Raw genomic sequence first — 27,438 nt, 5'->3', positions numbered from 1 at the left:
TAATAAAGGTCTATGGCAAAGCGCAGTTAACCCAGAGAAAAGCTGCAGGAGCACTGCGTTGCACCCATGGTGCAGGTAAACTGCAGCGCCTCAATGTGAAAGCAGACTTATAGGGGGCTCAGGACAGTAAAGGCCTGTTTATAATTGCGGTTTGGGGGCAGTAAAACTTTGGTTGAGACATGTTTTAACCAAAATTTTGCTATTTAAAAAAAAAAAAAAAAAAGAAATTCTGAACCTTTTAATTTCATTGTGACCCACAACTGGCTACCAAACCACTTAAGTGGCCCTAGCTCTTCAAAATGTTGCGCTCCCCTGACCTAAACCATCATGTTCCGTGAGCCTTGATAGTGAAAGTTTTCCTCTTTACGCATCAAATATGCAGACATCTTATTTAGAGAAATTCTCAATTTAAATAGATCCCACTCCTCTATATGTTATTTGCCTTACGAGCCTCTGAAAGATAAAATTTATTTTGAATCAGCTGTCACGTAAGTAACCATTAATTTAGTTAAAAAAATTAATATCAGACTTCTGTGCATGCAAGGCTTCTTTCCTGAGGCTGCTATGCACTGCTTTCAGTGTGACTGGCAGTTGGTCCACAAAAACCAGCAGGATTTAAAATTAAGGTGTGTAAAAATAAACTGTGGAAGTAGAATTAAAAAAGTATCTACAACCAAATCTTTTTGAATGGAGTAGGGGATGGTTAAAGCAGAGTTACACCTGAAAAAAAAAATAAAAGTCAGCAGCTACAAAAACTGTAGCTGCTGTCTTTTAAAATACAGACACCAACCTGTACCTCGGTCCAGCGGTGTCCTCACCACCGCTGGTTTCGCCGGCCATCTTGTGGCTTCACAGTCGGGTGCCCACAGCGCATGTGCGAGAAGCACTGCGCTCTGTGAATGGCCACGTAGTTTTCTGGGACCTGATACATGTCCCAGAAGACTGTGGGGGGGGGGGGGCAAATTCCGCTTCTGATCACCTAGGTGATCATAGCGAAAGTGGGAGCAGGTACCTGTCAAAGTTGGGTACCCGCTTCCCCCAGGTGACAATCCTTAATGAGGAGTGGGGACAAAGGCTTAAAGCGGAACTTAATCTTTTTGATAGAGCTCCGCTTTAAAACAAGGTCTTATTTTTTTCTTTGCCATTTGGGTCCTGTTTGGGAGATTTCAGCTTCACTTCTTATTTTTAAAGAAGAACTCTTGAGATAGGCAAAATAATCACCTATGAATACACCCCCTTACAGAATACACTAAACAGTTAGTAACATTTTGAACATCAATACCATTTAGGAGAAATATCTAATTTAATTTTCATGATCTCAACTCTGTAATTCAAAAGATAATAGCATCTGCTCTACAAAGAAGGAGGGGTAACAGCAGGGATTACAGCCTATCATCTCCTCTCTCTGCAATAAAAGGAAACATCAACCACAGGGAATTCAAGTGAACGTGTGAATTTTAATCCGCTCCAGTCATGTGATCCTGCAGCTCTGAGTAACGAAGTGCTTGGTGATGACTCTGAAATCTGGGAGCCATGATGTCACCTATAGGCTGCCAAAGCCCAACCATTGTTGGTGCTCCCTCCCCTGTAACAGATGGTCAATGACACAGGGGAGCTGAAGCTGCAGGATCATGTGACCAGACTGTAGCAGATTAAAAATAGGTAAGTATACACATCTAGTTTATACAGGTTAGATGGGATAGGTAAGTGGAGGGGTGAGGGAAAATTTTTAAGAATATGTATATATATATATATATATATATATATATATATATATTAATTGAGACATAAAGAGTGCCCCCTTGTCCTCTGTGATGACCTCAGGGTGAATAACTCAACACCAAGTTCACTATATGAACCACTGATGTATTATACATGTTGACCATTTCCCCCTTAATCTCCTCTTCTCAAGACAGACTAAATTCAGTTCCTCTAATCTTTCCTCATAGTTGATCTCCTCCATGCCTCGTATCAGTTTGGTTGCCCTTCTCTGTACTGTACGAGTTCCCCAATGTTCTTTTTGTGAATTGGTGCCCAAAACTGAACTGCATATTCCAGATGAGGTATTACTAATGATTTGTACAGGGCAGGGGCGGACTGACCATTTGGAAACTTGGGCACTGCTTGAGGGCCCGGGGTCAGTAGGGGGCCCCATGAGATGCCCCTGGTACCTTTTTCATAGGCTTTTTTGAGTTTGGGCAAGGACACAGGGGCCCCATGATCCCCTATTGCCCGGGGGCCCCATGAGTTGTCAGTCCGCCCCTGGTACAGGGTTAATATGATATCTCTCTCTCTCTGGGGTCTGTACCTCTTTTAATACAAGAGAGGATTTTGCTCGCTTTAGAAACCTCAGCTTGGCATTGCATGCCATTACTAAGCTTGTGATCTACCAGAACTCCCAGATCCTTCACCATTGATTCCCCCAGTTGTTCATTTATCTTGTTATTTCTTGCTGGAGGTCTCCTTTAATTATACAATATACTGGATGCTACAACGGCATGGAAATGAAAACTGATCGTTTTTAATGCAACTCAGGAAAAAAAACAATGCAAAACAAAAAATGTTACAAGTGGAAACATTATAAAAGCCAACTTGTGCTTTAAATACAATGAACAGCTGACACACCTCAACAAGTGGAACACAACGGAGTCTATTAGTGAGATATGTAAAGGACCTTTTTATATTGCCGCTATGGATGTGATGGATCAGACTCTAGGATGTCCCTGTATCATTAAACACAAATTGGTGCCATCACCAGCTGAGATATAGCTTTACTGATTCAAACAATTCTATTCTGTCTACGATAGCACTAGGGGAGAGATGTTACCAATGTGTCCTCCTGAATATTCACACACAACACACTTTCTATTAGCTGGTAATTAAAATACAATTAAGACAGACTACTCTGTCTGGCTGGATGTTCAAGGGAAGGGAGCACATGTACAATCAGGCTTTAATGTTATTTTCTACACTAGCATAGAGTTAATTTCTTTGAAACAAGCCTGGAGGGATATCCAACGCTCCCGTTACCATGGAAACCGGCTGCATTAACCAACTGAACTCATTTCACATACTTGGCATCCAGACAAGTGACTTTTTTTTTTTGTAAAACCTGACTTGCTGGGGGGAAGGAAGCGAGGTAGAAAAGAGGGCAGGAGGAGAATATGTTGCTTAAACTGTTGTAAAGCACGCCCAGTTTTCCATTTGATGCCGACACAAATTTGGAGTCTGGCTGAGAGGACGGGGCAAAGTGCAGAAGAAATAAACTGCAGGTAACCAGAATCAAATCAGCGGAACACAAGTTCAGGATGAATACTATGTAATACTAAGTTTATCTGAGTTAGCCCAGAACTCTACAAATGAAGGGCTAATATGTAAATATTGCACTGAAGACCTTTAGGCTTGGTTCACACTACTGCGACCTGAAAGTCACGTGACTTTGCCTGGCGACTTCCTGGCGTTTTGCTGATGACTTGAGTACTAGCAAGTCAGGTAGAAGTTGCCTTGAAGTAGTACAGGAACCTTTTCTAAAATTGGAGCAATTTCAGTAGTGCTAATTAAGGTTATTTGAAAGACTTATTTATTCTAAAAAACAAAAAACAGATATGTCTATACTTACCTGCTGTGTGCAGTGGTTTTGCACAGAGCAGCCCCGAATCTCCTTCTCAGGTCCCTCACTGGCGCTCCTGGCCCCTCCCTCCTGTTGGGTGCAAGCAGCTTGCTATTGGGGCACCCGCTGCTCTGTGTATCCATTCACACACACACACACACACGGAGTCACAGCTAGGCCCCGCCCCCTCTCTCTTCTCATTGTCTCACTGATTGTGATTGACAGCAGTAGGAGCAAATGGCTCCCGCTTCTGTCTCAGCCAATGAGGAGAGGGAGTCTAGCCTCGACTCTAGTGCACATCGCTAGATAGAGAGGGGGCTTAGGTGAGTATTAGTGGGGACTGCTGCACAAGGTTTTTTACCTTCATGCATAAAATGCATGACAGTAAAAAACCTTGAGCCTTTACAACCACTTTAAGCTCTCATTGACTAACATGAGATTTCACATGTCATGCAACTTGGGGTCTCATAAGACGAATCACAAGTCGCGGCAGTGTGAACCAAGCCTTAGTGAATTCTTCTTCACAGCAGTTTGCATTAATGTATTTGAACTAATGATTCACAAAGAGAGGCCATTGATAAAGCCTGCTGCTAGAAAATAGGGTATTTAAACATTAGGAAACAACCCAGCTCCAAAAAAGACTTATTATTTCCATGAGAACTGTGGACTACTATGTGAGCAATCCCAACACAAAACAGGCCCTGAGCATGAATCATATTCTGTTAGCACGTTTACTGCAAGTTGGCCTCAACACACAGTCTATGGCAGCCATTCTTAACCAGATCTTAACCTAGGATTCCTCCAGAGGTTGATAGGGTTCCGTGAGCTGTGAGTGGCTGACACCCCACCTCCAATTTGGTGATGCCTGCATAGTTCCAGGACCAGTCCCACTTGGCAAAACCCAGTAGCATGACACCAATTATCTTTATAGCTGCCTGTAGAGGTCACATTCTGACCACCACTCTAAGGGCTCGTTCACACTAGGCTGTTTTGCCAACGCTTGCCAAACGCCCCTATAGCGTTTGGCAAGCGTTGGTCCGGTGTTTGCGGAGCGTTTTTAACGCTCCGCAAACGCCGCATGCGCGGTTTAGCGGCGGTTGCTAGGCGTTTGCCGAGCGTTAATAACGCCCCACAAACGCCTATAATGCATTTGAGTGGTGTTACCGCTCCGCAAACGCCCCGCAACCGCGTCGCAACCGCACCGCAAACGCCGGCCGGGCGTTTGCGGAGCGACACCATAGACGAGAATAGGAGGCTTCAAAGCCTCCTGACTCGACCAAAGGCGTCCGTTTTGCCGCGACGCAACGCGACGAGACGCAAACGCTCCTGTTAGAACAGCACCATGTGCTGTAATGTGCAGAATTGGCAGAGGCGTTTGGGAAGCGGTAAAAACGCTTCCCAAACGCCTCTCTGCCGCCTGCACACAAGGCTAGTGTGAACGTAGCCTAAAGGCTGCATTTTTTCTATTGACCACCAATATAAAGCCATCCATAGATTCCCCCAATCAACTCTGACAGTGCTAATGGGGAAATCCCTCCCACGGAGTCATTGTGGCTATAATAGCTGCTAGCAATCATCACATGTAAAATCCGACAGGCAGGTTGTACCCAAGTTTTCTCTGCAAAGAAACCCAAACAACAAGATATCAGATTAAACACTGAGTCACCTGAATAAAGCTGGCGATACACTTATAGTGACTCTTCGTTCAGTCAGCAGGCTGAATGAAAACACAGATTCTGCCATCCATGATTACAGCATGCACAGATGAATCTCGCACTGTGCCTTTTGTATTTTGACCACCACCCACTAACAGATTCCACCATCCATTCTTTACAACACACATGGATGAATGTCCCATTAAGAGTGTGGTATTCAAACAGCCAGCTCTGCTGGCTGTCAAAACACCAGAACAGTGGCTGCATCTGACTGGATGTAGCTGCTTTTCAGCCAACAATTTTCTGCCTGTCTCTCTTGACTTTTTAATCAGAAAATAAGGGGCGTAAAAAGGCCGATAGGGCCACCCACTGCGCAAACTGCCAGGTTCTTCAAAAACTGGCCAAAATTCATAAAGTATATGGGCAGCCTAAGTCAGAGGAACATACAATGAAGACACAATGCTCAGTCAACAAGTGCAGAGATAGTGCTGGGCTTTCTTTTTTAAAAACACTGCAGCATGGAAACCTCCTGTATGTTAAAACATTTGTTTTAACAATGATTTTAAACAAATAATAATATATACAGTATGTACTACTTATGTTTGTAAACTTTCAATATGTTTTAAACAGAAAACTGACAACTGCTGCTTATATAAGAAAAGCTATAAAAAGACGAATTGCTACACTAATGGGAGATGAAAGTTTGCTGCAAGTTAGCATGCGAACAGTTTCACATCACAACGTGTAAATTCAAGATCACAACTAGTTAAACTGTGTATGGAAAAAAAGAAAAGGCCCACAGGCTCCTTTCACACTTGTATGTTTTACCACATTAAAAATGCATTATTTTTTATCCCTACAGAAAATCATAGTAATTTGGAAAGCCAAAAGTGACATAGGGTTTAGCACATTTGTAAAACACTGCTCTCAGATTTGGAAAGGGATGTGTCAACCCTCCCCAATGCTTGGTTAAAAAAAACAAAACAAAAAAAAACAAAACACATTTTGATTAGTTAGTATAGGGTATAGCTATTTGAAAACTGCTCCACTTAATTAGCTTGGTTGTGTCTCAGCAGATAGCAGGGAGAGGCCAAGTTCCCTGTAAAACAAGAGAACTCAGAAAAATAAAACAAAAGTAAGGAAAACCACAGCAGCATTTTCATCTCAAAGACATCATGATATAATAAAAAAAAAAAAATCAATAACAAAAAACAATACGCAAGTGAGCGTAAGCTGGCATATGCTGCATTTGACGTACAGAATGCCTATATCTGTAGGAGCTCCAGGAGAGCAGCAAAGACCCTGCCAGAGCTGTAATTGGAGCATCCCCGCATCAACTCTCTGATCTGTGTGTGTTCCACACTTCCCTGTATTTCAATACTTTCAATTCTATGAAGATGTAACGTTTACATAACCTTAGCCTTCCAAACAGTAATGTACAATTATGTCTATTATGTTCTCTCTCTGAGTCACAGGAACTGTATTTTGGGATTATCCTGTTTACCAGATTTCACAGTTATAACACTGTACTGTCTGACAGGTTTCAGCGAGGACAGATGAAGTGTTTGTTAAGAGACAGCAGAAGCTTTTCTAACTGCAGTTGTCATAAAATATACTGAAGCCTCTAAATTGAACATCCCTGCCAAGCAGTAAAGCCCCTCTGTAGTATCACTGCCACAAACATCTGAATCCCAGGAGCTGCGAACCAATGTCATCAATCCTTTACTGCAGTGTAGATTCTAGATTTGCTATTACAATTGTTGATTTTTTTTCCCCTTTAGTCGCTCAGAGGTGTAACTGTTTTATTCCTGGGCACACCATTTGTGTACAATTTTTACATTAACCCTCTCCCTCCAAAAAGCCAAGCAATTGTAGGCTCAATTCCCAAATATAAAACTCGATTGATAATAATGATCGATTTTTATTGTCACGTGGCTCATTGGCTTTGGTTGCTAGAAACAACAATGGTTATGGTAAATAACCATTTTTATGATAAATATGGTAAACCGTAAAATTAAACCATAACTACAAAAATCTGATTAACTCAGCAGGGTCTTGTACATACAGTAGACATTCTTAAAGTACACCGGTCATGCGGGAACCATGAAAGCTGCAGTTATTGATCTATCTACCTTTGAAAATGCTAGATGCATGAATTTTGCAGATCTACTTGTTTTTGGCCAGTGACTCAGAAGTATAGAAGCCAGAGCATCAGCATTACAGACAACCAGCCATTTAGAGGGAGTCTGCAATAACTGCGCTTTTATTTCTCCCTTAACAAGTTTACTTTAGTTCACGCCAGTTCTCTCTGGATTGTGAGAAAAATTGAAAAATAAGGCTGGACATGTAAGGCTATCCTAAAGTAGTGATGTTGATGTAAATAATATAGTTCCCGGGTAGGTGGCTTGTACATCTCAGAGGATCTCCACAGGGGTCCAAAAATGTAATCCAAGGAGTATCTATTCCATTGCATTTTTGAAACCCCAAACCCATCGTTGGCAACTCTTTGGATTTTTCCCCTGACCTTTACTAAAATAAAGTTGTATCTGGACCTCTTAGAAGTGGGTGGTGCTTCGATTTCCATTTTTCTTACATTATTCTCTGGATCTTGAGAAGCTGAAAATGCTGGTTTTATTCTAGTTATCTTGAAAGCAAAGCATATATGCTACAAAGTGCACATAATGAACTACACATTTGATGGTCTTGTCCAAAGCTGGTCTAGAACATTTGGCCTCCTTCAAACCCTGTTTCATTTAATGGATGTGAGGATGGCCCTCCTTCACCACACGATACCAGTCCTTTTTTCATACCATGTACTTATTTCTGGCTGTGAAGCAAATGATAGCCAAAGTCTGGAAAGAGCCCACAGTCCCCTTTCAAGAACTCAAAGACCCTTTGAATTAAATGCTGGCTAATGAGAAATGGTGTAGCATCCTTAATAATTCACAACCTTAATTTCTAAAACTATGGGAACCATTGACAAGCATTCACATTTGTGACTTGCATGATGATGTGCAGATGCCTTTGTTTATAGGGTATGAAAATTATTCTCAAGGTAAAACGATCCCATTCAATCAACGAAGCCCACCAGATTTGTTAGTTTATTGATGTCGGAAAAGGTCATACACCTTCATTCACTTATCTAACCCACGTTACAACCATATTAGGTATACGGATACCTTAAAGATGTACTGTATATAGGAATATATATATATATATATATCACATATATACATACACACATACATATTTACACACACACACACACACATATATATATATATATATACACACATACACACAACAGCAACAGTAACAGGAATGCACAAAGCTGCAGATTGACTCTGTCCAATAGTTTTCCATGTGTGCATAAGGTTTTCCTGCATTCCAGGCATGGGCAACATGTAGCCATTGTTGAACCAGTCCATGCCGGGCTCGTATTTCATGGTAAGTGGCTCCCAGTCCTCAAAGTGACACTAAATGATATCCAAAGGCCTCATGCACATGGACTTATGAAAATAAGCAGCACTTTTTCCGCCAGAATTTGGCAGAAAAACACCTCTAATGTTACAATTTATTTACATGTTTATGCATGTATGGTGTTTGGATGCAAATACAGTCTACAGTAATGACCAAAATTGTAATTTATTCTGGCCATTGGAATACATTTACGTGTATACACATGCTTTTATGTGTGTTTAGACATGTTTACATGCATTTTTTTCTGCTCATAAGCTCCTCCTCTCAGAAAAAGCCTTGATTTTTTTTTTCTGCCTAAAAATGTTCCTCTTCAAATATTATTACAAACGTCTAGGTGTGCATGGCAGCATAGGCAAACATAGAAGTGCTTTAACAGGCTAAAAAGAGAAATAAAATACTGTATAAGCACTGCATTTTAAGCTGTGTATGCACGAGGCATACAAAATAATTAACCACTCACCCAATACTTAATGGACTTGTGGTCATGTGCACTGCTCTATGCAAACTACAAATCCCATAGTCCCTAGCCTATCTTAGGAGAAAGTAGACAGGGTGGCTATGGAGATGGAGAGCAATAAAAGGTACTTTTTTATTTAAAAATACATAGTTGAATAGAATATTTTTTTTTAGATCAGAGTGTCTCTTTAAACAGTATATTGACATACAGAGGAAAACTTTTTCATGTGATATATTTTGAGAAGCTGCCTAGATGATGCATGCTTCTTTATATTATGATCATTCTAATATTGGATCTATAAGGTTTAGTTTAATGTAGAAATACAAACAGGTTCAGTTTTTTCTATTTCTTACCAGCCAAAGGTGAAATGAAATGGACTTTCTTCTTGAAGTTAAACAGCTTGTTCCAGCATTTCCTTCTGACTTTCAAGGCATCACAGATCTGTAAAACACAAAATATTAATTGAAATATTTTTCCAAACACAAACTCTGGCACACTAGATCAGTCAATAAATATCAATGAAAGACTTTCGGGAAGTAAAGGTAGCTAAGGGACAACTAATTGCATCCAGAGACTTGCTGAAACCCAGCAATGCTCCCACTGTCATTGCATACTCAATATTATTCTTTTTGGGTAAAGGCTAAACAGAGCAGCAAAATATACGTGAAATGACATTGCCTTCCACCATCTGCTGTTTTAGATAAAGAGCAGCAAACTTCCTTTGGCATTCCATTGATCCCTCTACTACTATTCTATACAGGGAAAATGCACAAAGATATTAAAGTGGTTCTAAAGCCTTAAGGTTTTTTTTTTTCTTAATACATTCTCTGCGTTAAGGTAAAAAAATATTTTGTAACAAGGATGCCCCAATCTCCACCCCCCCCCCCCCTTTACACTTACCTGTATTTCGATCCAGCGCTGTGCACAAAAGTAGTGGTTCTCTTTGCTCTATCTTGGCTCCTGCTATGTGTCAATCAGATCCTATGAAGTGAGAGCCGGAGTGGGGCAGCAGGAGTTTGAGTCTATGCAGCGAGCCTGCACAAGTACCTCCCTTGCTTTCTGGGAAGGGAGAGGGGGAACTCAACAGGTGGGGAGCCAGCAAATGAAAAGAGAAAGATTGAGGATGCTGTGTGCAAAACAGGTAAGTATAACATGTTTTTCTATTTTTTTTAGAAATGTAAAAGTTTAATATCACATAAAGGCCAAAAGACCAAAGCAAAATAGTCCATGAGTTTTTACAAAATGAGTAAAAAACAATATGTGGTCACACTACCACAAATACAACCCAGAGGGATCACTCTAAATAGGATTGTCAATTGAATCTTTGTCAAATGACAGCGATTGCTATTTTTAAGCCCTTTCAATGCCACAGAACATAGTGGTTAGTAAGAGACTGGTCAAAGTGTATAGCAGAGTTGAACACTTGCAGAAATGCTCTTGTGATTATGATAAAGTACTGGAGCAGGAATACATCCTAATGCAGCAATTCATGATTCATTAAGGCATATTGGATGCTAGTAAACCACCTTGGCAATTTTCAAAAAGTACATCTCACAAAGTGCACGTACATTAGGGGGCATCATAGCATGCAAATATCAAACATCTGGTGGATAGCATATTTTTAGCAAATGTTACAAAAAAGCACAATTTCTCTGGACAAAGTAATTCAATCTCCCTCTGTTCAAACTCCCCATACCTCTGAGGTCATAACGGGAAAAAGTGCTGCGTAATCTTCTTATAGGGCCAGCCTAGCAGAATGTGTGTCATTCTAAAACCACATAAAAATAGGTGTTACATCTCAAATAACACTGTTCTTGTGCATTTACTGCCAAGGGATACAGTGGTGTATTTTTCTTCTGTATACCATAACAAAGAAAAACAGCAGGGCAATACTTGCTGTCCAAATCACTGTCATGAGTGTATCTATGGTAGCTGATTGCAGCCATTTTGCCATCTGTAATCAGCTTAAAGCGAATAATACAGTCTTCATATATACAAACTCTGGGCAGCCGCATTTGGTTAATTTGCTAATGAGAAATGCACACTAGGCTTCCTGTTAAGTGCACATAGCACTGTCTTTGTGAATAATAGCTTCTAACTTTAATTTCAATATTTCTTTATTAGCAAAATTGAACACCACAAGGTAATAGCTTCTAACTTTAATAAGTCTACACTGTAGGTTAATTGAAAGCTGCATGAGTATCATGAAGCAAGGCCTACAACTCAGGATGCACATTGCCTGGAAAGCCACACTTTTCCATTTGGCTTGTCTGTCAAATTTTGTTCACAGTAACCCTTTAGCACGACTATAAGCCACCACTGTTCAAAAAAGCAGGATTGCCAAATGCCGTCCTAATGCTATCATAGACAAGGCAATCTGCCTTATGTTCTATTGTGTATTATCGTATTATGCACTGCGTGGGTGTGCACTGAAAAAAGGATATGTTGCATTATTACAAAGCGACACATGTTGTGACATGCTACATCACATTGCAATGTGTAGCGGCGTATAGAGTGGACCCTACGCAAGGCACATCAGGGGGCATGTGTTATATAGAGCATAACGTGCACCTGCTGGTGTGAATGGACCCTTTTTTGGCCATACTTCTCTTCTGGGTCACAGGAGTGAACTTACTTGTGCTCTCCTGTGACCCTGAATGTCAAGCTCTGGAAGGATCCCAACAATAATGTCGAGATCACCCAGGTGCCTGATTGCCAGCTGGCTCAGCCACTCAGCATACAGCTGAGAGTCTGAGCCAGCCACTCCCACCCACTCTCCTGTCCAGCGCTCTAGAGAGCACTCAAGGGGCACCACTCTGCTCAGAGCGGACCGAGAACTGAACAATCAGAGGTCACGAGATCACCCAGTTCTCATGTTTAGAGCAAGCAGGGGACAGCTGTGGCATCACAGTGTTGCTGGTGCATGGAGGCGATTAGGAATGTTTATATTTTTCAGAACCTCTCTCTTCTCCTTTAAAGGATTGAAACAATGACGAGTGGTTGACCATCAGCATATTGCACCACATCCCTAACAAACTTTTACAAAGGAGTGTGAATTAAGGGATTTTGAAGGTGCATCACAATAATCCAACTAATTTCTGTAAAAAGAATTTTTACCAATTTATTTATAACAATAAAATTACATTGGATACAAATAGTTACAACGAACTTGACAATCACAACAAGGTTGACTGTCTCCTTTAAAACACTGAAATAAATCACAAGGAGAAGGTAAAGTTATGAACACATACACTACCCCGAGATCTTACCTTAAAAGACACAAAGCAGCTACTAAAAATACATAGGAGTTTCTTTAAAGATTTACTATAGCACCCAGCCAGTATACAGTCATATAATAATTTTTAAAGACGCTAGCCTTCCAATTGAAATAATCATGACTCAAAAGTCCTGTACGCAAATAAACACTTTGATGTTTTAATCGGTTATTAGAAGAACTTAACATAGCTAAATCCACAGCCTAAAAGGTACTTTTAACCTATGAAATACTGTAATGAGGCAAATTGTGTATTGACTGAAGTCAGCAGAATAGCCTATTTGCCCAGTTTAGCGAGCCATAGATGTGAAATGGCAGATAATTGAACACTGAAAGGTCTTTCTTAAGAAGGGTCTTAGTTAAACATGTATGATAGTTTCTGCAGATCCACCCCCTACCCAAGTCTACTAATCTGTGCCTGCTGATTGTTCAGAGGTAAATCTCAACTCTATAAAGAAGAACTCCGGGATAGGCAATAAACATAAAATAAAAAAAATCACCAATTAGTACACCTCCCTACACAAAACACTAAACGGTTAATAACATTTTGAAAATCCTTACCATTTAGGAGAAAAGTCTAAATGAATTTTTATCTCATCTCTGTAATTCAAAAGATAACAGCATCTGCTCTGCCAAGGAGGAGGTGTAACAGCAGGGGATCCATCATGTCCTCTATTCTCTCTCTGCAGTAAAAGGAAACTACAGTTCCCATGAACCACAGGGAATTGTAGTGACACTAGGCCTGTACATGTTAAATGTGTCTGAGAGACTTTGTCCGCCCACCACTGCAAGTGGGGCTGAATTACATCATGGCACATCCCTTCTGTAGTTCTTTCTCCAGGAAGCAAAGACCGGTGGCTGGGGGATAGGAGGCATAGCAACCAATGGTCTTACAAACAGGAGATCAAAGAGAATGGTTTGATTTGAAAATGAATAGGCTATTTCAAAGCAACTACTGAGCGAACCAGAAGATGGATGACATTCTGTGAGGGTAGGAAATCAGCAAAAATGACATGTAAATAAGTTTTTACCTGGATTTTGTTAACTGTCAGTGTTCTTGCTGAACAGTTGTCTACTGTGGTCTACTGGTACATTTCTCTAGGTAGCTATGCAGTGACAGTTAACTGTAAGCAATCTGATGGGACAGATATGATGGTTAGGTCAAGCATGGCTTAAATTTAGAGGGTGAGATAGACCGTTGACGACTCTCTGGCATGCAAAGGTTTTGCATGCCATAAAGGTTTTGGAAGTGATCCAGTTGTAGAACCTAATGCAGACTGTTCCTTTTTCCATGGAGAATGAACGGACACACCTGTCATTGGACACCTTAGACCATCAGCCTAGTGAGACAATATAGGTGGATCAAGACAGCAAACAAATTCTATAAAGAAGACACAGACCTCTACCACCTGTCATTTCTATTCACCATCAGCCACAGAGGATCACAGATAGGTGTATGCAAGATATGACAAATATGAGTAAGCTCTACTCATGCAACAAACATTACCCTTTATGGGAGACGATATTAAATTAACTGACCACCACATGATTATGCAAGCAATTAGCTGAAGTTATTCACTATTATGGGCTATCTTTGGACGCAAAAGAGCCTTTAGAGATCAGTTTAAAATCTGGATTTCCATTCTATACTCAGATCTTAAAGAACAGATTAAAACCATCAAGGGAATACTCAATCCGATTAAACCCTGAGACTGAAATTTAAAGACAGGCACAAGTCTTAAGTGCTGCAGGCTCTATACGTCTTCATATTATATACAATATACATTCAGAATATACATTCACTATATATATATATATATATATATATATATATATATATATATATATATATATGTAATATATACATGTAATATGTAATTAATGCACCGCCCCCCTCTCCTCCCTCGCTTTCACAGCTAGCGGGAGATGTTCTCCCCCACTGCTGTCAAATTAAAAAAAACGTGGCTGTGCGGGCACTGTTGAGCACTCTAGGTTAGTTCATGGCTTCTTCCCGTCATTGTGTACCCGCCTGCTTGTATGAAGTAGGAGCAGACAACTTACACAGACAGTCTGCAGGAGTCCTGTGTTGCACCCGTGATCTACTGACTGTGGGTGCAACGCTTTACATGCTGCTAATACAAAAAATAATACATGCACATTTTTTACCTGCAAAAAAGATGTGCACTTATATTTTCTTTTCTTTACAAAGGTGAACGTATCCTTTATTGCAGCACTAAGTAACCCTATGGGTCCATACATATAACTGTGTCTTAAAGAGTAAATTTGTGTTGAGTTTGGCACTGTAGGAAAAAAAAGTAGAACACAACTGTGTGAAGAGCCATGTGTTCAGCTCTAATTAAAGTGTTACTAAACCCAGGACCCTGCATTCACTATATCGGGTCTCCCACAGTACACAGAACATAGAAATGCAATTATTTTAGTAAATATAAACCGCTAAACCTTTTCTCATCAGCAGTTAGAGCAGTCTTGTGACTTCTATCAGTGATCGTCCTATGAGGCTGCATAACCCCTGACCCTCTGTCTGGACAGTGCTGACTGGTCCTGGGCATCATCATATGATAACCCTACTGCTATGTAAATTTTAGCATTACAAACTACTGATTTTACATGTCAGCTGAATGAATAAGTCATTCATTCAATTGTGTGGGAAGAACTGCTGCTCCTGTACATGTATACGGTACCGGCTTCAGCTCCATCAGTGCATGTCTGATAGGACATTTGGGGTGGGGGGGGCAGGATGGATTGACTGCATTACAGCTTCCCATCAGGTGTACTGTTCAACGGTCAGGAGAAGGAACTGTTTCTGTATGTGTAAAATTTGACTGGCTTGGCTACCTTCTGCCAGTAAGATCCTGCATGTTAAACTGCTGTACTGTGTGAATGAGGCCTAAAGCATAAAATCAGATTATTTTAAATTTTTTTATAGCAGAAAACCATTCACAGCAAGCTAATGTAATGTTCCCAATGGCTGCAAAAACACAAATCTTATACAACATTATTAAGAATGCCTAACATTCAATTCATAAAGAACAACTCTTTAGTATTTCTAAGACCAGGTGTTGAAATTATAAACTTTTATGAATCGTTTTCATCACATATCTTCTACTTTACCTGTAAAGGCTTTTAAAGTAATAATTGTGTCCAAAGGCACATTTTGCTCATTGCCATGATGGGAGAGCAGTTTCCCAGATACATAAAGTAGATAATTGTTAAAACTGACAACATACCTTTGCATCTTAAATGCGGACTGATCCACCAAAGCCTCTTCTAGAAGGCAGGCTGCCTAATCTGTAACAGATTTGGCAGTCCACAATGATGGCTAGATCTGACACATAAGGACATTCTGGGCAGGGTGACAATGGAAGGGATCATAAAAGTGGTGCACAATGCAATAATATGTACTTCAAGTGATTACAACGCCCACCCAGCTGTTAAAGATTTGGGTGGATGTAACTGCATGCATATAAGGCACGATTATTAGCCAAGAAGGTTTAAATTGACTCGTCTGCAAGTTATGTACATATGCATGGGGATCCTTGCTTCCCACAAGAACATTGTCAACATTTCTCAGGGGTCACATTGGAGGAACCTCGACAAGCATTAACATTATTTGGTGGTTGAAGGTACTCATATACAGAACACCAATGTTGGCTGATTCTGCCAATTCTGGTGACATTCATTGCTTATTGTTCTCAGAAAAAAAAATGATATATACAATATATAAAAGTAGATTTAAAGCTGAACTGGATGACATATTGTTTGCTAAAACACTGAGCATGGAACAACTGAACATAGAATATTTTTGTAACTGTACTGCATATTGGTACATTATTAAACTTGTACAGAGGGAAGACACAATTTGTATGAATTGTAATTGCATGAATGTATTACATGATTTACATGAATTATTATGTGGGATACAATATGAATTTATATTGTGTATTGGCGGGTATGTGCATTTAAATGGGATCCTGCTGTGTCGGGCCTCTAGTATGCTGATGGTACACATAAAGGGCATGATTGCTAAATCAGCCTATAGTGTGTATAGCCGATAAGCTGGTGTACGATGGCATAGGGAGTGAGCCAGTGTTTCAGCATCCTTTCAAAGATGTGTAAGGCCGGCTGAAATTTGACTGATTTTTTGTCTGAAAAGAATAATTGACTGATTTTCGCTCTGTTAGTGGGTCAATGGCACTGGACGATTTTCATGCTTCCTCCCCTTTTCAGTGATCGGGCATGTTGGAAAATTCCTGAAAAATGACCGATTGTTGACTCGACGATGGCCAAAATCGTATGATCGTTTTTCCGAAAAGAATATGCGCATGAGTCGTGACCTGGAATGAACAGAAGTTTCACCTGTTATATGGGGTGAACTTTATGACTTGGTTGGCTGATTTTCGAAATTGTTGATGGCACCATCGGATTACCAAGCGAACGACTTTTTCGGACGAAACATTATGCAGAATTCGAACCATGTCTGGGCTGCTTAAGTCACCAGTACTTCTAGCCCCTGATGACGCCCAAAGGCTGAAAGGCATTGGCCAGACCTTTGTGTATCGATGTCACACGCTGGTGGCTGGAGGTCAGGAGACAGCATTTTGGGTTTCTGTTGGCAGCTTTTACATATTCTATCCTTTGGTGTTTTAATAAAATAACATTGCTGCACTATTGGAGTGCCTTTCCTTTTATCCCTTTATGATTCTGTCACCAGAAGGACAAACTTTATATGGAGAATCTTTCCGGAGAATACGGTCTGCCTGGGAGTCTTAAGCGCATACTGACCTCTATAAATGCAGTGAGGTCTTACAGTTCGGTGACTGGGTATTTGAATTACTTGGTGACGATGGTGAATCTTCATGACTGCAGCACTTTAATTATACGTTTATTTGACCTCCTTTATACTCTAAGGTTAACACATATAGCGAGTGGCGGTAGTATAGGTCTATCCAAGCTGGATTAATATCTAAGCAGAAAATATTGGAAAGAAGGTCTGACCTGCAACTTTGTTTCAGAAGAATTTTACATATATAAGTCCTTGTTTTAACCAGTCCCTATTATAAAGGCTGTTGATACAAGCGCAGGCTTTTTAAGTTTTTCTGAGAATTTTAATGAGTACATCCTATAAAATGCATAAAACCCTACATATATTTTAAATCCTAAAGGATCCTTTTTTGATAATTGGTGAAGAAGGGACATGGATTGGGCGGTCCTGTATATTACAATGGATTCTGGGGGAAACTAATTTTATTTATTTGTTTATTACAGGTACTTATATAGCCCAATCAATTTAGACAGCGCTTTACATATATATATTGTACATTCACATCAGTCCCTAACCCTCAAGGGGCGTACAATATAAAGTCCCTAACTTACATTCATACACACACATACTAGGGCCAATTTAGACGGGTTCCAATTATTCTATCTCTTTGGAGTGTAGGAGGAAACCGGAGTACCCGGAGGAAAACCACGCAGGCACAGGGAGAACATGCAAATACCAGGCATTTGGTGCCGTGGTTGGGATTCGATTTGCTGAATGTTATTAAACAATTGCTATTGCTGTTTGTATTCATAAATTCATATTTTCCCTTTTTTGCTCTCATTGCTACAGATCTCCCCTAACCACTTGCTCTAGGATCACCTGTACATCATAGCTCTGAATCAGCAAGAGTGGACTATGACTGCACATTGTGTGTCAGCAAGACTGCTTGCAGTTTCATTCAGAATATGGGAAAAGGTGACAACATAGCAGCACAATTGGGAGACAGTTGTCATCCCTAACAGGAAGTGCCTACTTAAGAACTTTTATGGCAGAATTACCAGCTATTTTCTTAATGAAATCTACAGACTTAAGATGAATCAAAACAACTTTTGGAATGACATTGCCATGTTAAATCTTATATGAGATCCTGGGGACTGTGTAAGTCTACTGTAAGCCGTTCTTTGTGAAGGATAACATTACACTGTTCAGACTTAAACAAGGTGATTTTCTTCTGTTAACAGCATAAGAATCATTTTATGACTTGCAGCTATGCTGAAAGTGTTGGATTAAGTATCTCACCCCATCCTGCAGGTAAAAACACACATTCCAGAGGCCATTGCAACCCAGATGATTGGTAACAGAGCACAAGTCAGTCTGCACTAGGCACTTCTTATTTTAACAAAGCAATGCACACTTAGAAAGTATAAACCACAAGGGAGCAAGACATGGGATTTGCTTTTCCCTTCCTGAATTAAAGTGAAACTCTAATCTTAGCCTAGCTAGTAGTAGGTTCAAGCCCATTCCACTAGATTTGGTAAAGTATAATTCCAGGCAAAACCTAACTAGGCTTAAATCTATTTCCTCCCCTTGTCCAAGCCTATTCTATCTACCCTGTAAAAGGAAAGACGTCTATACGTATCTATTCTGAAGTTGCTCTGGTCTGGTCACATGGTCTCTCAAGTGGTGGCTTCAGATATGAGAGACAGCAGCGACAATGGCTGTAGAGAATGGGCAATTACGTCACCCTTACTATGGGCACTCACTGTCAGCTGTCCCTCCAGCCGGCGCTGGGACCCGATCATGTGACCAGACTGGAGCGGCCTCAGAATAGGCAAATATAGAATTCTTTCCTTTTACAAGGTAGATAGAATATGTTTAGAATGGGGGTGGGAGTAGATTTTTACTTTGTTAGGTTCTGACTGGAATTACACTTTAAAACAGACCTTTCACCAATATATCTACTCCCTTTTATCTACTTCCTCACCCTCCCGCTTACATAAAGCACATGTAATTTTTTTCTAAGTAAATAAAACCTTGTTTTTGGCAGTGCTCCCTCCCATTTTCTCAATATTTGTCTAGTCAAGGAAGTCCCAACCTTCGATTGCCCCACAGCCTATTGAGTTATCCACTTCACACGTCCTAGGGGGCATGCAGTCTACAGATGTCATGCATTTGAAGGTGTCCAACAGTGAAAATCAGAATATGATATCTGGCTTTTGATTGCAAGCTGCCAGCACTGAAGAAAAAACACTGTAGAATGTGGCTGATTTTCCGGTATCCTACAGAATAGTTTTTGGGAATGGTTGATTTTAACATCATAAAGTCAGGTGAAAGGTTCTCCTTAGAGAGAGACATTAAACCTTAATTTTTTTTTACTAAAATAACATAGTATACTTACCTGCTCTGTGCAATGGTATTGCACAGAGCAGCCCGGATCCTCCTCTTCTGAGGTCCCCTTCAGCGTGTGCCCTCATGGAAAAGCCACTTTATTTGGACGCACCCGTGCGGGTTTGCTCCCGAGCCGCCATGTCTGCATTCATTAACACAGAGCGGACGGCTTGGCCCTACCCCCCGCTGGCTCGGCACAGCATTTGTCGTTGGCTCCCGCTGCTATCAATCTGCCCAGGAAGGAGTGAGACACTGGTGAGAGCCGCTGCTCTCATGCACATCGCTGGATCGGATCGGACTCAGGTACGTATAAGGGGGGTGGACTGGGGATCCTGCAGCACAGAAGGTTTTTCACCTTAATGCATAGAAGGCATTAAGGTGAAAAACCTTAAAGCTTTAGATAACTTTAAGTAAAGTTTAGTCTAGTTAAATTCTGACAACTACTACTAGCTATACAATGACCTGGATAAATGGGAACCTTCTCAGACAAAATCTAAAAATACCGAACTGTTTTGTTATGAAATATATGCCAGATGTGTGCTCATCTGCTTTTATTCACTTGCGGCTATGCTAATATGAATTCTGATCGTTCAGCAATATGTTACCAGCAACAAAACAGGTAAATGCAGCCTCTAAGCATCACCTAAAGCACATCTAAATGTATAAGCACCATCTCAAGGGATGTTATGTATGTTGGGACATGTATCCAGCCCACATTCAGCCCAGCAGCCTATAATCAGAACTCCAGCTAAAACGTCCATCCTAATTTTGGGTTGAGTGGGAAGGGGGTTATGTTCCCATCCAGAAGATTTACTCCTGTTCTAGTAATCACTGTCAGAGGGGAAAGGAAATCTAAAATTCTAAAGTTATCCCTGAACAGAAGTAGAGAGAAAATCTACCAATACAGTCACCTGTTTTGATGACAATTGTCAAAAAGAAGATTTCCTTTCATATCTATAGCGTAGGAAGTGTTGGGAAAATCCCCAAAAGGAATAGAAAAAGGAATAGAAAGAGATATTAAAATTGTCTCTACTTAAAAATAGAAAAACTATTTTTGCCAGAGTCCCATTTTACAGCAAATCTATGGCATTTAGCAACATCATAAAATGGCTCCTTGTCTATAGAACAAGCTATTTCTCAGAGCACCCTTTCAGCCCAAGTACTCGGGCCACTCTGTTACAGTTCCCACCAGAGCCACAGTGCCTCCCTACTGGCTATTGAGGTCACTTATAAATTAGTGGCCATTCGGCAAAAGTGCCCAATGCTAGGTCTGGTTGGGATTGTTACAGAGCACCCTACGGCTGTGTACTGGTACCTGGAGGATTTGTTTTTATGTTTCTGCATACCATAGATATACTATAAAGGCACATTGTTTCCAAAAAGAAACACAAAAGTAAAAAAAAATGTTGATAGGCCTATATTTTTTTGTATGCCTACCAATTTATTTATTATGCAGATCTAGAAACCTTATGTTGGCTCTTATGCCATACTTCATAACAAATTACTGCTTAGTTAAACTATATGTGATCCCTTACCTGTAAAAAACAGCCAGTCTTATTTAAACCTCAGACATTTAGGGTCTGATTTTCTCCTTGATATTGACATGTGTGGTGTCATTGTGCCAAAATCAATAGAAATCTCTAAGGAGAGCACAACTTTCTTTCTCAGAAAGAAAGTTGTGGATGCACAGGAGTCTGGCAAGAGATTAAAAAAGTTGCCAAATCTCCTCTTTTGCAGCATGAGTCTTTGAGCTTTGCATGTTGCCACATCCTAAGCTCAGGTGTAAACATGGTTTCACTCATTTAGGTCAGATCTTAACTGGTAAGCAACTCACATTCTTTTTGGATCTAAAAGAGGAATTTAATTAAACAAATTCTACGCTTCTCCAGATCCTTCAGCTTTGACCCCACAGCACAAGGCCAGGCTTATAATAGAAAAGTGAGAGGCTGATTTGGGTTCTATTGATGATAAATCTGGGAAAAGGTTCTAACCAGCCACAGATTAGTCTTCCTAAGATTTACTGATAAGCTGACCCATCTACTGAACCTTCATTGTACCTATTTGATGCCATTTTCGTTAGCAAAGTATAAATCGGGTCTTGTAACCGATTATGGCCCAAGTGTCAAGGGGGCCTGGCTCTTTCTTCACCTGCTCTGGTTCTGCCCATAGATACAGGCTTGCAGAAAACAAGTAATACCTTTTATACACAAGGCCATGGGTTCCATGGTACAACTAGACCCTCAGCTATGCCTGCTTGTTATAAAGTAGCTTTAGAATTAAACATTCATCTGCACCCCTTTAGTATGAGGTATTGTTTACTGCCAAGATCGCAAATGTTGAATGCTGCTTGCCATCCTAACCTTTTTGTGTTGCACTGAACTTTATTGTAACTGTGGTGCATCTCTTGTGTAAACTGTTGGACTATATGAATTCTGTATTAATATTAATAATAAATTATAATTTGGATTCAAGCTGGGGTGTCTACCTTACAAAAAATAGAAAGCAGAAATTATTAAAATGCTCCCATATAAGAAACTGATCTACGATCACAGAAGTTGCCTGAAAAAAAAACATTGTAATTATTTGAAGTATGTGGCAGACAGAATCTTATAGTTGCTGTCCATTAGAAGCAGCTCTTACTTGATTTTGAGAAGTGTCTCTTACTTGTTTAGGTCCGGGGTACTCAAGCTACTGTGCCATATAATTATTTATGATTTGTTATGGACTTTGCTATATTATTTTGCACTTATTCTTGCAAATAGTCTGATTGGGTCTCTCATTTCATTTATCTTCAGTAATTGATAGCTTGCCAGTTTTCTATGCATTACATTCCTTCTGTGCATGCTATATTGCAGAGACCTTATCTAATACTTTGACAGACTATGTACAACATATTCAGTCTGTCAGGATTGATGTTATTTTATGCCAATTCCAATACTAAATCTCTTTTGGATTAAAAGAAATCTCCAAATGATTTCACTTCAGTCATTCCACTGTAAAGAAAATAAGTCTACAAATGGCACAGATTTCAACTAATTTTGTCCAGGACTGGCTAACCCAGCAGATTCAACCCAAGATCTGATCATTTGATGTTTAAAGAAGTCTCCAGGAACCCCCAAGTGTTCAGGTAAATCTTTGAAACAAGTGCACGCTTCTACAATCAGAAAGAGGTTGCACCACGTCAACCTGTATGAGTGGGGTGTGAAGAAAAAACCTTTGTTGTCCAAAAAGAACACTATTACAAGATTACGGTTTGCCATTGAACATACAGTCAAAGACCAGGCCTTCTAAAAAGACTCCTCCAGACTAAAGGTTGCCACACACACTAGCAGATTTTCAATTAACCTTTGTGCAAAAATTCTCAGTACATTCAATGGCCTAACAAATGTCATTTGAAAGTACTTCAATTTTAAATGGTTTTAACACTTGAATGTGGAACAAATGGACTATACTAAAGAAAACCACATACAGCCATACATTGTTAGAAAGTTGATCAAGAAATATTTTCCATTCTGCTCCTTCGAATTTTCTGTCAATGGGTTTGAAAACAAACATTGATTTGACCCCAATGACGATTAGAAAAATGAACAAAAGGGTCTTTAAATTTAAAATATTTTCAACAAAATTCTACTAGTGTATAGCTAGCTTAAGTCAAGCTTGGAAGTGATGTACAAAATTGCAAAACAGGGTTTCAAGGCTCCCTTGGGATCAGTAAGGAAGATGAAACCTAAGATAAAAGAGGTACACACAGGCACCTCTCCAGAACAAAAGGGAAAAACAGCATTCAATTATCAAAGCTATTTTGTGCGGTTCAAAGAAAGTTTCTATACAAGATCATATGAATGACATTTTTTGTCAATATATCAACTTCATAAGTTGGTGATGATTATTGGAGATCTCTAAAGTTATCCTAAACTTACAAAAAATATAAAAGCCTTGTCACATAGTCTATTAAAAGTATATCACAAGACAAGGCACCTTTAGACAAACTTTTGTATTTAGTCTTTCAGGACAAAACCCCTCTGTTCACTCTATGATTGCTTCTATTACTGTAAAGTACAATTTCCTGAGCTGAAGGTGAAAAACGTATTTGCTTTAGTCTGAAGGGAATTTCAGGTGTCATTTCCAGAGTCCTTAGATTAAAAAATCCCAATAAAGAGTTTTTTGTGCTGACCTTGACTATATCCTTACAAAGTAATTGTATACTCCAGCATATCTCTCTGCTAGTGCTAGTTAGGCCTGTCTTGCAAATCAAAACGGAAGCTAAAATAGGTACTTGTGTTTAAGTCTGTGTCCATGAAATCTTTCTATTTCCAATTGCATTTCTAAAGGTTCTAACCCCTTCATACAGTGCTCATTGTCAGCATTATGTACTGCTGCGTCAGGAGCTGAATCACAAAAAATCCTCCATGGAAAATGTCCTTATAATTTCTCCTACTCCCTCTCCTATCAGCACAGAGAGAAAAGTTCCTAATAAGAAACTAAGCCTCCACAGAGTGGAGCTAAGTGATATTAAAGGCCATTTTAGCAAATATGTTATACTTGGTAATGGTTTTGCATAGAGCAGCCCCGGTCTTCTCTTTATGGTTCTCCGATGGCTCTCCTGGCCCCTCTTTCCTGCTGAGTGCCCCCAGAGCAAGCAGCATGCTATGGGGGCTCCTGAGCTGCTCCTCTGCTTGTTCATTCACACATGGAGCCGTGGCGTGGCCCTGCCCCCTCTCTCTCCTCATTGACTCACTGGCTGTAATAGACAGCATTGGAAGCTTACAACACCTGCTGCTGTCTCAGCCAATGAGGAGGGAGAGTCCCCAGAGAACCAAGGCTCTCGTGCAGGTCACTGGATCGCGATAGGGCTCAGGTAAGTATTAGGTTTTTTGCAGCCAGAGCGAACCTGGACATATTATTATACACAATAAACTGGTTTTGGTGGAGACGCTTTTAAATATGAGTGTTCTGCAGTGATTTTATTAATAAAATGTTTTAAGGATTTCACACTATGCAAGCCCTTTCCTTTTTCTTCTTCTGTTCTGATTGGATGGAGTACATCCTTTCATGATCGTTGCTCCCAGAGGGGAATGCTCTGCTAGCTGGTTTATCACATTATCAGCAATTACCTCTGGTGAGTTTATTTTAGCATATTTGGTGGTGGCACACACTGTGTGATGGTGAATTAAGAAGTTCTTGATTGAAGTTTGTTACTCCCAGAGTGAAGTGCTTTGTATGCTGTTTTATAATGTTACTAGCACGGATTTCTGGTGAGGTCACCTGGTAGATATGGTGGTGGAATAATTATGCATCAATGAAATAAAGAAGATTTATATTAATTTAAGGACATTTTTTAGGACACTTGGAAATATTTTTAAATGAACCGATTTTGCACATAATACTATACAAGGATTTACACACCTAATATTTATATGGTTATTTTGGGATGTTGAAAATGCACATGCACCTGGCACTTTGAAAATGTGTTTTTTAGTTTGGGATGTATAGAACATATTCATATTCATTTTCATGTATCAATTAGCTGCTGTTTTTTTTTAGTTTTATTGTTAGGATTTTAGTAAAAGATACTGTGGTGTAGTTCTATAATTCTCCCTTACATTCACACATACAGTTGTGGCCAAAATTATTCAACCCCCACTGAAATTGAGTGTTTTGGCCAGTTTGACATTGCTTTTGATCATTCAGTCATCTTGCTTACATTTACATTAAAGAGGCACTTGTAGGTCAGACAAATATAACATAACAGTTATAATGAAATAACCACAAATGTCTTTTCTGTGCTCACAGCATTATCAGTTTTATTCAACCCCCAAGTGACATTCAATCTTAGTACTTAGTACAGCATCCTTTTACAGTTATAACAGCTTTTAAACGTGAAGCATAGCTTGACACAAGTGTCTTGCAGCGATCTACGGGTATCTTCGCCCATTCTTCATGGGCAAAGGCCTCCAGTTCAGTCACATTCTTAGGCTTGCGCACTGCAACTGCTTTCTTTAAGTCCCACCAGAGGTTCTCAATCGGATTTAAGTCTGGTGACTGCGATGGCCACTCCAAAATGTTCCAGCCTTTCCTCTGCAACCATGCTCTAGTGGACTTGGAGGTATGCTTGGGATCATTGTCCTGTTGAAAGGTCCAACGTCTCCCAAGCCTCAGGTGTGTGACGGACTGCATCACGTTTCCATCCAATATCTCCTGGTACTGAAGAGAATTCATGGTACCTTGCACACGCTGAAGCTTCCCTGTACCTGCAGAAGCAAAACAGCCCCAAAGCATGATTGACCCTCCACCATGCTTCACAGTAGGCAAGGTGTTCTTTTCATCATAGGCCTTGTTCTTCCTCCTCCAAACATAGCGTTGATCCATGGGCCCAAACAGTTCTAATTTTGTTTCATCAGTCCACAGAACACTATCCCACAACTTTTGTGGTTTGTCCACATGGCTTTTGGCATACTGCAGTCGACTCTTCTTATTCTTTGGAGACAGCAAGGGGGTACGCCTGGGAGTTCTGGCACGGAGGCCTTCATTACGCAGTGTGCGTCTTATTGTCTGGGCTGAAACTTCTGTACCCACATCTGACAAATCTTTTCTCAGTTCCTCAGCAGTCACACGGGGACTTCTCTCCACTCTACGCTTCAGGTAGCGCACAGCAGTCGAAGTCAGCATCTTCTTTCTGCCACGACCAGGTAGCGTTTCAACAGTGCCCTTTGCCTTGAATTTGCGAATGATGCTTCCTAAGGTGTCTCTTGGTATGTTTAACATCTTTGCAATCTTCTTATAGCCATTGCCCTTCCTGTGAAGAGAAATCACCTCTTCTCTTGTCTTCCTGGACCATTCTCTTGCCTTCACCATGTTTGTAACCACACCAGTAAATGTCTAGAAGGAGCTGAGTATCACAGTCATTTTAAAGCTGCCTAATTGGTGCTTATTATGCTTGATTGCTGCTCGGTGACATCCACAGGTGTTTTCAATACCTGATGGAAAGCACCTGTATGAACCTCTGTTCTTCAGAGTGGTAGTCTTTAAGGGGTTGAATAATTGTGGCAATGAAGAAACCACATAAGAACCATTTACTACTGTATTACATAAACAATTGATGTCATTTTAGTTGCATTTGGGTAGTTACAACGTCCTTGTAGGATTTGATTCTGAATACAATTCCAAATGTACACTATAGTCCCTAAACCCCTTTACAGCATTGGGGGTTGAATAATTTTGGCCACAACTGTATATGACACAAGTTTAGTTTTTTTCAGGTATTTACCCAGTCTTTGGTAATGTCCACCGGTTCCTGACTTCACACAGTCATTGCCAGTAAAGGATTATCAACAAAATATTAAAAATGAACATTTTATTTATGATTATAATTTATCTAATTTATCTTTATATTTGTCCAATTACTTTTGGTCCCTTGAAAAAAAAAAGGGGGGGGGGTGGCTACTCATAAGAGTTGTAATTCCTAAACCCTTCCTCCAATTTAGATGTACATACCCTCAAATTAGACCTGAGAGTGTACACTTTCAGCCCCTATCCATTATATAACTATAGCTTGAATATGTTTTGGTAAATACCTGAAAAAAATCTAAAATTGTGCCTGTGTCCAAATATATATGAACTGTATGTGAAGCGGTGAGCAGAGGTCTTGGTCCCACTCAGACGGAGTGGGGAGCTGTCCCTGTCGGAAGAGCACAATGTTTATTGCTCGCAGTGATAGTAATAATCGCATACTAGAAATCCAACATGCTGGTTGTATTCAACTCAATCGATGGATGGATTGAATCTCAGCCA

General features: G+C 40.1%; 1 protein-coding gene across 3 annotated transcripts in view; it reads right to left on the bottom strand.

Moving 5' to 3' along the window:
• FAM110B (family with sequence similarity 110 member B) overlaps positions 1–27,438 on the bottom strand; it is a 205,348-nt gene that overhangs the window by 43,938 nt on the left and 133,972 nt on the right. For all 3 annotated transcript variants that reach the window (XM_089678472.1, XM_089678473.1, XM_089678474.1), the window contains one exon: positions 9,556–9,643. The gene's annotated coding sequence lies outside the window, so the exon portion shown is untranslated. The remainder of the gene's footprint in view (positions 1–9,555; positions 9,644–27,438) is intronic.

Source organism: Staurois parvus, unplaced genomic scaffold (assembly GCF_062004578.1).
Source record: "Staurois parvus isolate SC_StPar_1 unplaced genomic scaffold, SC_StPar_1.0 ptg000205l, whole genome shotgun sequence".
NCBI classification, from domain to species: Eukaryota; Metazoa; Chordata; class Amphibia; order Anura; family Ranidae; genus Staurois; species Staurois parvus.
The sequence above is the reverse complement of the archived record's forward strand: the minus strand, read 5'-3'. Positions and strand labels throughout refer to the sequence as shown.